The sequence below is a fragment of the Myotis myotis genome, unplaced genomic scaffold (assembly GCF_014108235.1).
Source record: "Myotis myotis isolate mMyoMyo1 unplaced genomic scaffold, mMyoMyo1.p scaffold_m19_p_2, whole genome shotgun sequence".
Lineage (NCBI taxonomy): Eukaryota > Metazoa > Chordata > Mammalia > Chiroptera > Vespertilionidae > Myotis > Myotis myotis.
Genome location: NW_023416324.1, coordinates 121,138,321 through 121,149,958, shown reverse-complemented (window position 1 = coordinate 121,149,958; position 11,638 = coordinate 121,138,321). Strand labels below are relative to the sequence as shown.

General features: G+C 35.3%; 1 non-coding gene across 1 annotated transcript; it reads left to right on the top strand.

Annotated features, from left to right (window-relative positions):
* Positions 1-11,008: 11,008 nt before the first annotated feature.
* Positions 11,009-11,077, top strand: LOC118677966. Its single transcript, XR_004974666.1, has one exon. It is a non-coding gene; the product is annotated as a small nucleolar RNA Z40 (small nucleolar RNA).
* The last annotated feature ends 561 nt before the right edge of the window (positions 11,078-11,638 follow it).

Genomic DNA, 11,638 nt, shown 5'->3' with positions numbered 1-11,638 from the left:
TAATAGGAATATCATCATAGTTTGCATTAGATAATTTTTGCCAGCAACTTCTTTTTTGTTCTGTGATTCTTAATGAAAATGTGATGGCATCATAACCAGAAAGCACTTTCACTGCCACTATGTGTAGAAAAATAAAGGATGACTGGATCTCTGAAAAAACACAAAACTATAATGTGGACTTTTTTTAAATTCTTGATAAACAAAATGAAGAACTCATTGCATTCCATAAATTAATTGGTAATAATCATAATCCACAGAATTCCAATGAAATCACAATGAACTTTTTGGAATTAACAGCTCCAGATTATTTTGTAATTATGTTAGCAGCACTATTTCTCACATAAAAATGTCACAGAAAATAAATGATGTTAATATTTATTCTATGAACAACAGTTTCATAGTCTACATGGTGAGTTAAACTACTAATGGCTAGTAAAAAAATGATGTAACAGTTATGCCAGTAAAATATAATTCACTATGAGCAAAAAAAGTGCTCTAAATACATGAAATAAAATATGACATCAAAAACAAGTAGCAGGTCCCAAAGAAGTTATTTAAATGAAGCGGTGCTGCTGTTATCTTAAGTCATCCTATATAATAAAAGCCTAATATGCTAAGTGTCTGGTCGGCAGGTCGGCCATTCAACCAATCAAAGCATAATAAGCTAATGATATGCTAAGGCCGCTCAACCACTCCACCAGTCACTATGATGTGCACTGACCACCATGGGGCAGATACTTCGACCAGTAGGTTAGCTTGCTGCTGGTTTCTGGCTGATCGGGATTGAGCGAGATGGGCTGGACATGTCCTGGAGCCCTCCCGTGGTCTCTGCCCGGCTGGCCAATCTCCCACGTCCCTCCCCGGCCCTGGTCATGCACTGGTGGGGTCCCTCGGCATGGCCTGCACCCTCTCACAATCCGTGACCCCTCAGGGGATGTTGGAGAGCCAGTTTCAGGCTGATGGCCAAATGACTGGTTGCTATGATGTGCACTGACCACCAAGGGGCAGATGCTCAATGCAGGAACTGCCCCCTGGTGGTCAGTGCACTCCCACAGGGGGAGCACCGCTCAGCCAGAAGCTAGGCTCACGGATGGTGAATGCAGATGTGGTGGTGGGAGCCTCTCCCACCTCCACGGCAGCACTAAGGATGTCCAACTGACAGCTTAGGCCCGCTCCTCATAGGGAGTGGGCTTTAGCTGTCAGTAGGACTCTCTTGAGGGCTCCCGGACTGCGAATGGGCACAGACCAGCCTGAGGGAACCCCCTGAGTGCATGAATTTCATGCACTGGGCCTCTAGTATACTTATAAACAAAGACTTGAATTTGAAATTAGCATAAACATACATACATACACACCACACATATACACACAAATATATAAATTGTATGTGTATGATTAATATATATGTATGTGTGTTTAAATTCAGATGAAACATACATACACACACACACACACACATATATATATATATATATATATATATATATATATATATATATATATTAGAATTTAATATACATCAGCAAAGATGGCAAAAATAATTTGTCTTGAGGGCCAGTGTGTGCTTGGATTGTTATGTTGAAAAGGATATTGATGTTGAACATACATTTAGCAAGAATAATAATTAAGAAAAGGCAAGATGAGCCCTAGCCATTTTGCTCAATGTTTAGAGCACCAGCCTGCAGACTGATGGTTCGCAAGTTCAATTCCAGTCAAGGGTGCATACCTTGGTTGCCGGCTCAGTTCTCATGTAGAGGAGACAACCTAGCGATGCCTCTCTCTCACATCAATGTTTCTCTCTTCCTGTCTCTCCCCATCTCTTCCACTCTCTACAAATCAATGGGAAAAATATCACTGGGTGAGGATTAACAAAAAAATAAAAAGAAAAGGGCAAAACATATATGATGGTCTTTGTCCATTTTTCTACTCACCACAAAAAAAAAACTTGGACTTGAAGGGTCACCTCAGGAAAACAACTAGGTTATTTATGGCCAGATACTAAAAAATATAACTTTTCCTATCTTCTGCACACTTACAGGATTTTATATATATTGTAGACTCATTATATAGAAATTATCACAATGTTTTTATTACTTTAAAAGTCATTCTTCTCTAGTAGAGTATGAACTTCTCCATGCATTATTTCTAATAGTATACGCTCAATAAATGTTCATTTCATGGATAAATGAATCAACAGATGGTATTAGTCTGAGGTTTAGATGTTCATATTTTCTTTGTGAAAACAACCCAAAAGCAACAATTGAATATATAATTCAGTCCTAAGGCTAAATGCATAACCCATGTGTTAAATCAAGTTGGCATGATATATATTTCCAATTTTAATGAACTATATAATTTAACTCGTCAGGAAATATCCTTTGTCAAAGGCAGCTCTTTTATTTAACCTTATAACGTGGTTGGAAAGAGTGTTTTGTGATTCCTGAATGAATTCAGCTTGGTTTCCCCTGAATGCAGCCAAATTTGAGAGGATGGCAGAGATATATATGACAAAGAGAAGAATGCAACCATGAGCTTCTACAAAGTAATTATTAATTCAGACAGCTATTCAGTACTAGACATTATTGGAAAAAAGCCTTGTAATGCCACATAAGATGAAAAATGTCACAGAATCCTGAAATCAATATATTTTTCAAATTTCAAAAAATACCTTGTTAACATAAAATGTGCCAAGTACATTATATTGGCTGCCTTTGAATGTAAATATATATTTACATCCACCTGCTCACTTATTTATATAGCATATTATGTGCTCTCTTTACTTGCCATTAACTCCTTTTCTTTTTATTCTGCAGTAAATTCACAGGAGGCATTCCTTTATGAAAAAAAAATAAATAAATCAAGTTGTACAAGCATGCACTGTGAGACAAAACAAATCAAAGAGGTAGTCTTCCAACCAGGATGCTATCCATTCACCTTGGAACTGCCTTCCATAAACCAAGCAGCTCTTGGTTGGTTGGCTAATCAAGACTTATTTATAGCTTACCACTCAAATGAGAGTAGGATTAGGCATGTCTTCGGGTTGTTCCAAAGTTGGTCCTAGGGGAAAGAGTCTACCTGTTTGTGAATACATTGAGTAAGTACAAATTTGCTTCCCTCATGTGTAGCATGTTTCTCAACAAAGATTTCCGTATTATTATGGAAGATGCCTGGGCACTGTCTTCCCACTGGGCTGCTTCTTTTACATCACATCCAGGACATCATGGGTGTTTCAGGTTTCAAGATTATTTTATGTCATTCATTCATTGGGGCAGTTTGACTAAATATCTGGAAGCAAGCTTGTAATTGCTCTCAAATGGAAATTCTTTGAACCAAATTCCAGCAGTTATTGCTGGTTAGTACTCAGAGGCTTTTTCCATAAGCCGCTGTCTCCATCCAGACTCCAGGACTCTTCTCAAGTAGTTTTATTGATAGGAATTAGCAGTATTCCCAGATGTCAAATATGTATCCCCTCAAATCCAAAGAAACCAAGGAGATGTTGATATTCCAACATGTTTTGTCCAACAAGCATTTTTATTTTCTCTTTTGTTTGTTTTATATTTTGAGAGGACATTTATTAAAGCTGGGGAGAGTGAAACAAGGAAGGGCTGAGGATAGAAGAAACAACAGGAGAGCCTCAGCAGGGCTGCTGTGGCTCATTGGGAAGATGCAGAAAAGGGGGGCCTTGGAGACAGGTTCAGGGGATTAGCCTGGACGAGCTGCCACTGTTGCCCACTGGTCCCCTGAATCCAAGTGTCCTGGAGTTCCTTAGAGGTCAGGCGATGCATGCCTGTGGAGGAAGAAGAGGGGACAAGGAAAGGCACAGATGTGTCCTTGGAGAGAGAGCACATCTCCAACAAGCATCTTTAAACTAACACCTGCGTGTGCTCAGGATTAGGACATGAACATCTTTGGGGGGCTGTTATTCAGCTTACCACATACAGCTATTGACTTGCACATTTATTTTCTAAAAATGTTTATATAAATGATTTTTTTAAAATATTTATAGAATATAAATGTTAAAACTTTCATTTATTCATTAAACATATGTTAAATGTCCATGAAATAAGGGTTATATGTAAATTATTTTTAGGCTACACAATTGTATTTTTATACTATTTTACAAATGTACATGTAAAATATATTTTTTTAAAGATTAGATAAATTGACAGTGGTTTCATACAAAGAAAACATTACACACTCTTGGAATTATAAATATGAGAGAGGACTATTCCTTAGCATTTAATTTGTGTTTATGATATCAGGAGGTTTAATAGTATTTTAATTAAAACTATACAGGTCATAAATTTTAATCAGTTCAACTTAATACTAAAAATTATGTGAGTAGCATAGAAATCATCTTACTGTTCTTTTTTTTTTTTCCAATTGCCATTGCAAGTTAAGGAAACAATCTATCACTTTATTTTTTCTACTAATTCCTGCTTAATTCTTGCCATGCTCTTCTCACCTTGCAGCAAGTAGAACCCTGGTTCCACTTACATAACCCTGCCCAGACCCATCCATTTTTTTCACATAAATTTAGAATAATGATTCCTACCTCATAGTGTTGTTGTGGGGAATAAATGAATTAATAAATGTATAAGGTTTGAAAGAATTCAAGTGCTCAGTAAATGTTAATTGATATATCTTCTGTATTAAAAGGAAATCATAGTAATTGTGACAAATCACTGGGTTATTGGTAAAAGAAAATGGAAAAGAAACAGAAATTTGATTATCATATTTTAAGATGCATTGAGTTATAATGTAATTTCAAAATTCATATTGGTGAAGTGCATAAAAAATACCTACTATGAGGTAAACGCCCCACATACATAATAATTATTTCCATTATAAGTGATAGTAAGAACTGATTTTATGAGACTAATGTAATCATGATTCAAAACTCATAAGGACAGAATAGAAATAAAAAGTAAAGATCAACTTTCTTATAAAACTGAGTCATTTTGTTGTTATTAATCCTTACCCTAGGATATATTTTCCATTGATTTTTAGAGAGAGTGGGAGGCAGAGAGGGAAAGGGAAAGAGAGAAGCATCAATTGAGAGAAACACATTGATTGATTGCCTTCCGTACACACCCCAACTGGGGCCGGGGATCAAAACTACAACCCACATAAGAGCCCTTGACCAGGAATCAAACCCATGACACTTTGGTGCATGGGCTGATGTTCTAAACACTGAGCAAACACTGTCCAGGACTGAGCCATATTTTTAATTAAACTATTAACTAAATGTTTCTAATGCTTTATTGAAATAATAACTAAAAAAAGGCTTATCCCAGGAATAAATGGATCTAAAAGTCAATCCCTGTAAGGTGCCCCACAAACAAAATAAAACAGAAAACCATATTGTTACAAAGCATTTGTAGCATTAATAATTACTTATTATGAAAGGTCTTAGAAAAAGAACATTCTACTTATAATTGGGAAAAATAAAGATTGACAACATTCTGTGATAAGCTTCAAAATATTTAAAATCTAGTCCAGAATTAATATCAAACATTCAGATCTGATATAGTTAACTCTAACTGGAGTGTACCAACTTATTACCTACCATGTTTGCCAGAAAGTGTTGAGGATATAGACAATGCAATGAGACAAAAATGTAGACACTATGATAATTTTACCTAGAAAACCTAATACCATATGCAAATAATTAGAAATACCAAGTTCAGAAAGGTGGTTAGATATCTAACAAACAGAATAAATTAGCACCAATGCTCCTTTTTGGTATTTAATAGAAAATATACAACACTCACTACAGCTGCAAAAATTATGACTAAATAGTATACTAAAAAATAAACAGAATATTTATAACATCATTAAAATGGCATCAATTATCATTGATTTAGATTATAAATTTAATATGAATTCAATAATAATTCCAGCAAGGACCAATCAATTAGGTAAGAATTGTTTATTAGGATTGGTAAAATTACCTCACTATTTAGAGAATTATACATTAAATCATAAAATTATTTCAAAAGAATAAACTATAAGTGAGAAAACAAACTTACAGAACATTAAGAATTATAAAAAGAAAAATACCTAGGGTTCCAGCCAAGATTGTGGCATAGATAAATGCCATTCTCACATTCACTCACAACCACATCAAAATTATAAAACAACCATCATTCAGAACTGCCTGAAATCTAACTGGACAGAAGTCCTATAACTAAGAAAATAAATAAGGAGCCACATGAAAATTGGCAGGAGCAGTGGAGATACAGAACAGGGTGGTCCCACAGCTACGTGTGACAGATAAGCATCCAGAGGGATATCTTGGCTATAGAGGTCACTCCTGAAAAGCAAGGGGTCTCAGTCCCACACCAGGATCCCCAGCCCAGGTGTCCAGTTCCAGGAAGAGAAGTCCCCATAACTTCTGGCTATAAAAACCAGCAGAGATTATAGCTGTGTGAAAGAGAGGGCTGCTAGAGTACTAAACCATTTTCTCTTAAAGATTCTGTACATGGACTTACTGTACCTGAACTCCTGTGATGGGGCAGCAGCTCAAAAGGCACCAGGGGCATACAGAGAGGAAATGAATTATCTAATATCAGGGTGAAAGCTGGAGGGTGAAAGCAGAGGCCACTTTTCCTTTTCTGAAGTCCCCTTACCCCACAGAGCTGTAAAGCAGGCATCGTATATGAGTTTCCATCAGCCTATCTACACTTTCCCCCTGCCCTGGTGATTCCTGAGACTCCATCCCACCCAACTGGCTGGCCCACCCAAGCTGTTTCTAGTGGCCTTTCCATATAGATAGCCTGCCCTGGCTCATGTTGCAGACTTTCTAAAATCTCTTAAACAAGCAGCATCTGGCCTCAACATGCCCCATACCTCTAGCTAAATGACCCTGGGACTGGCACTAGCAGCATCCAGCCTTGGTTTTCAGCTTGGCCTCTCCTGGCCAAGCCCAGCACAAGTGGCAGCCATTTGTAAATTGCTCTGTAACTCATGCCAGGGTGGTCTGGGACAGGGGACAGATGATGGCTAACCTTGGCCTGGAACTCCTGGGAGGCCCCAGTAACAGCCGACCTAGTGGACAGCTTCAGACCACATTGATGCAATACCCAACCACCTCCACAACTGAAACATTGAATGGGGACACTCAGAGGGCACCCAAGCCCCACTGAAGTAAGTCCTGCTCCATGGGGTTGGTCCCAGCACAGTTGATCTTCCACGATGGTTGCAACCAATCTTCACAGCCAATTAATCTGCTAGAAATTGCTACCATAAGGTGGCAACAGCAATCAAGGCTCAACTATAAGAGAGTGTACATAGACACACTAGGGTTGTACCTGAAATGCCCAGCTCAGGTGAACACAGAGGCTGTGCCACTAGATGCTACAGGACACCTATTTTATGAGGCCCATCTAGTAAGCCTGGAGATGTAGCAGCTCTACCTAATATACAGAGACAAACACAAGGAGGCAACCAAAATGACAAAGAAATATCTCTTAAATGAAAGAACAGAACAAAATTCCAGGAAAAGAACTAAAGGAAATGGAGATAAGCAATCTACCAGATCCAGAGGTCAAAACACTGGTTATAAGGATACTTAGTGAACTTAGGGAAAAATTGGATGAACTTAGTGAGAACATCATCAAAGAGATAGGAAACATAACAATGGAGATATAAAAGATTTTTAAAAATGTCAGAAAGAAAGAACACATTAACTAAGATTAAGAAAACATTATAAGGAATCAACAGTGGAATAGATGAAGCAGAAAATCAAATCAGAGAATTAGGAGATACGGAAATAGAACAGCAAAAAGAAAAAAAGAATTTTAAAAAATTGAGGATAGAATAAGGATCCTTTGGTACAACTTCAAGCACACCAACATTCACATCATGGAAATGCTGGAAGGAGAAGAGAGAAAACAAGGAATTGAAAAACTCTGTGAAATAATAATGATGGAAAAGTTCCCTAACTTTATGTGAAGGAAATAGACAATCAAATCTGGAACTACAGAGAGTCCCAAACTAGATGAACCCGAAGAGGCCCACACCAAGACACATCATAATTAAAATGCAAAAGGTTAAAGACAATTAGAGAATTTGTATCTATATCTATATCTATATCTATATCTATATCTATATCTATATCTATATCTATATCTATATCTATATCTATCTATCTTTCTTTCTATCTATCTATCTATCTATCTATCTATCTATCTATATATATGTATATATATATATATATATATATATATATATATATATATATATATATATATATTGATTTCAGAGAGGGAGAAGAAGAGAGAGATAGAAACATCAATGATGAGAAAGAATCATAATTGGCTGCCTTCTGCATGCCCCACACTGGGGATCGAATCCACAACCCAGGCATGTGCCCTTGACCAGAATTGAACCCGGGACTCTTCAGTCCACAGGCCAACACTCTATTCACTGAGCCAAACCAGCTAGGGCAATACAAAGAGAGAATTTTAAAATCAATTAGTTACTTACAAGGGAGCTCCCATAAGACTGTCAGCTGATTTCTCCACAGAAATTTGGCAGGCCAGAAGGGATTGGCAAGAAATATTCAAAGTGATGAAAAGCAAAGACCTACAACCAAGATTACTCTACCCAGAAAAGTTATTTAGAATCAGAGGACAAATAAAGAGCTTTAGGGACAAGAAAAACCTAAAGGTGTTCCTCACTGCCAAACCAGTATTACTGTACATGAAATGTAAAAGGGTCTTAAGAAGAAGAAAAAATGATTAAAAATATGAACAATAAAATGGCAATAAATACATATCTATCACCAATTACTTTAAATGCAAATGGATTAAATGCTCCTATCAGAAGATATATGGAGGCTGAATGTTAACAAAACAAACCCTTACATATGCTGTCTGTAAAAGAATCACTTAAGATCAAAAGACACAGAAAGACTGAATGTAAAGATATTTCAAGAAAATATAAGCAAACAAATAAACAAAAAGCTGAGGTAGCAAACTAGACTTTATAACAAAGGCTATATAACAAGAGACAAAGAATCCAGCAATTCCACTTTTGGCTATTTATTCAAAGAAACCTAAAACACTACATCAAAAAGACATATACATACATATATTCATTGTGTCATTAACCAAAATATGTAAGCAACCTAGGTGTTCCATCTGTAGATGAATGAATAAAGAAGTGGTGTATATATACAATGGAATATTACTCAGTCATAAAAATAAATGAAATACTGCCATCTGCAACAACATGCATGGGTTGAGAGAATATTGTGCCAAGTAAAATAAGTCAGGTAAAGAACAACAAATGCCATGATTTCACTTATATATGGAATCTAACAAACAAAATTAATGACCAAGCAGAACACAGACTCATAGATACAGAGAACATTTTGATGATTTCTAGATGAGTGAAACAGGTAAAGGGAATAAGAAGTACAAATTGGTAATTACAAAATAGTCATTAGAATGTAAATTACAGCAGAGGGAATATAGTCAATAATATTGTAATAAGTATGTGTGCTATAAAATGGGTACTAGATTTGTCAGGGTGAACACTTAATAAGTTACATATGTCTAATCACTGGGTTGTTGTATGTCAACTGTAATTGAAAAATAAAAATAATTATGTTTAAAGTAAAACAAATACTTTTATAGGATTAAGGTGGATAAAGTTGTTTTTATTTAAAATGGAAAATATGCAAGAGCAAAGGAAATATGTGGTTTTAATCACATAAATATTAATGATTTATTTTCTATAAAACACACCTTAATAAACAGATAAATGAACAAAAGACTTGTCAAAGATAGTTCCAATAAAGCATAATAATATAAGATTAGATAATATTTTAAATCTATGCAAATACCATGATTTGCGAGGCAATTCACAATAGAAATACTTAAAATTGCTTTTACACTTATAAGAAATGCCCAAGCTCATTAGTAAATAGGAGTGTATACATATTACTAAAATAGTGAGAAATAATTTTTAATCCACCAGAAAGGCAAAATTCCAATTTTAATAAGTTTGTAGTAAGAATATGAAGAAACTGGAGTCCTCATGCACTGGTGGTAGGAACATAAATTTGCACAGCCATTCTCTGAACAACATTTAGGAAATGTTTTTAATGACCCAATGATTCCACTTTTGATATATATGCCTTAAAGAAAATTTTGCAAAGCTACAAAGAGATACACACAAGGATATTCATTGCAGCATTGATTAAAAGAGCACAAACTTGAAAAAAGCTTAAATGTAATTTAAATTAAAAAAATCAATAAATAAAATGTGGAATTGTGGAAAAATAATAAAGCAGTAAAAAAGAATAAACTAAATCTACATTTATCATCATGAGCAGAGCTCAAAAACAGAATATTCAGTGCAGAACAATAAGAAAGAAGCATGCAAGAGAAACTATGCAGTAAAATATCATATATTTTAAAAAAATTAATGGCTATTTTTGAGGTAAAGATGTATGGATTTAGACTATTGATGAGTGAAGATGACAAAACCGAATTGAATAAAAAATGAAAAGAAATAAAATATTTGTGTGTTATACATTTGAAATTTAGACCAATAGCACTATGTGTGACTGACTTCAAAACAAAAAACAAAACTTTTCCTCATTCTAGGTGAAAATGGGCACTGTTGTTCATGTTGTTGCAGAAATTGCTGATGTGGCTACAGTGGGACACAGACTACGCTTCTATCACAGTAAGTTTACTGTAGGGGTGGCCAGGCTAAATGAGTGAAAAATAGATGTAAAAATACTTTCAATATTAGAAACAATTAAGGAATACATTTTACATCATTTGCCAAAATATAAATGTACTTCTTAGAATTCTAGGACCCTAAAGTAAATTGCTTGAAGAATTATGGGTAAGATTTTAATTTACTCCCTTGAATTCCTTTCTAGACTTAAGCTTATTCTTTATAAAACTTCAATATTAATGTCCCTGCATTTATTTATCTAATTCTTACAGTGGCCCATCCTGATGGTTCATTATCACCACAATCAGCTTGAGGTTATGATGATGGGCAAAATATTCAACTGCTCTGAATGGGGTGAATGAAGATACCTTTCTGATCATACAAAAACAAAAACAAATTTGATAACTTATAGTCCTCCTCAATTTAACTCTCAATTAAAAACCCATGTTGAACTTATATGGTACTTAGAGATTTTTATAAAGTGCTAATCTAACAAAAAAGTCAAGGAATAATTTAATTCTAATGACCAAAAATGCTATTTAAGTATTAATACCTAAAATTTGTAAATTTTTTATTGTTGTTAATCCTCACTCAAGGATATTTTCCCATTGATTTTTAGAAAGCATGGCAGTAAAGGGGAGAGACACACAGAGAGAAACATATATGTAAAATAAACACATCATTTGATTGCCTCTAGCATATGGGGGACCAAGCCTGCAACCAAGGTACATGCCCTTAAGTGAGTTGAACCTGGGACCCTTCAGTCCAGGTTTGACACTATCCATTGAGCAAAACCAGCTGGGGCTGTAAATATTTTGAAAGGCTAAAAGGAGAGAGATATTCTAACATTTTACTATGACTCAATCCCTAGTTGAGATTTTCAGCTAATTAACCTATTTATATCATAAACATTTGTATTTGTATATAGTTATCTTTTATT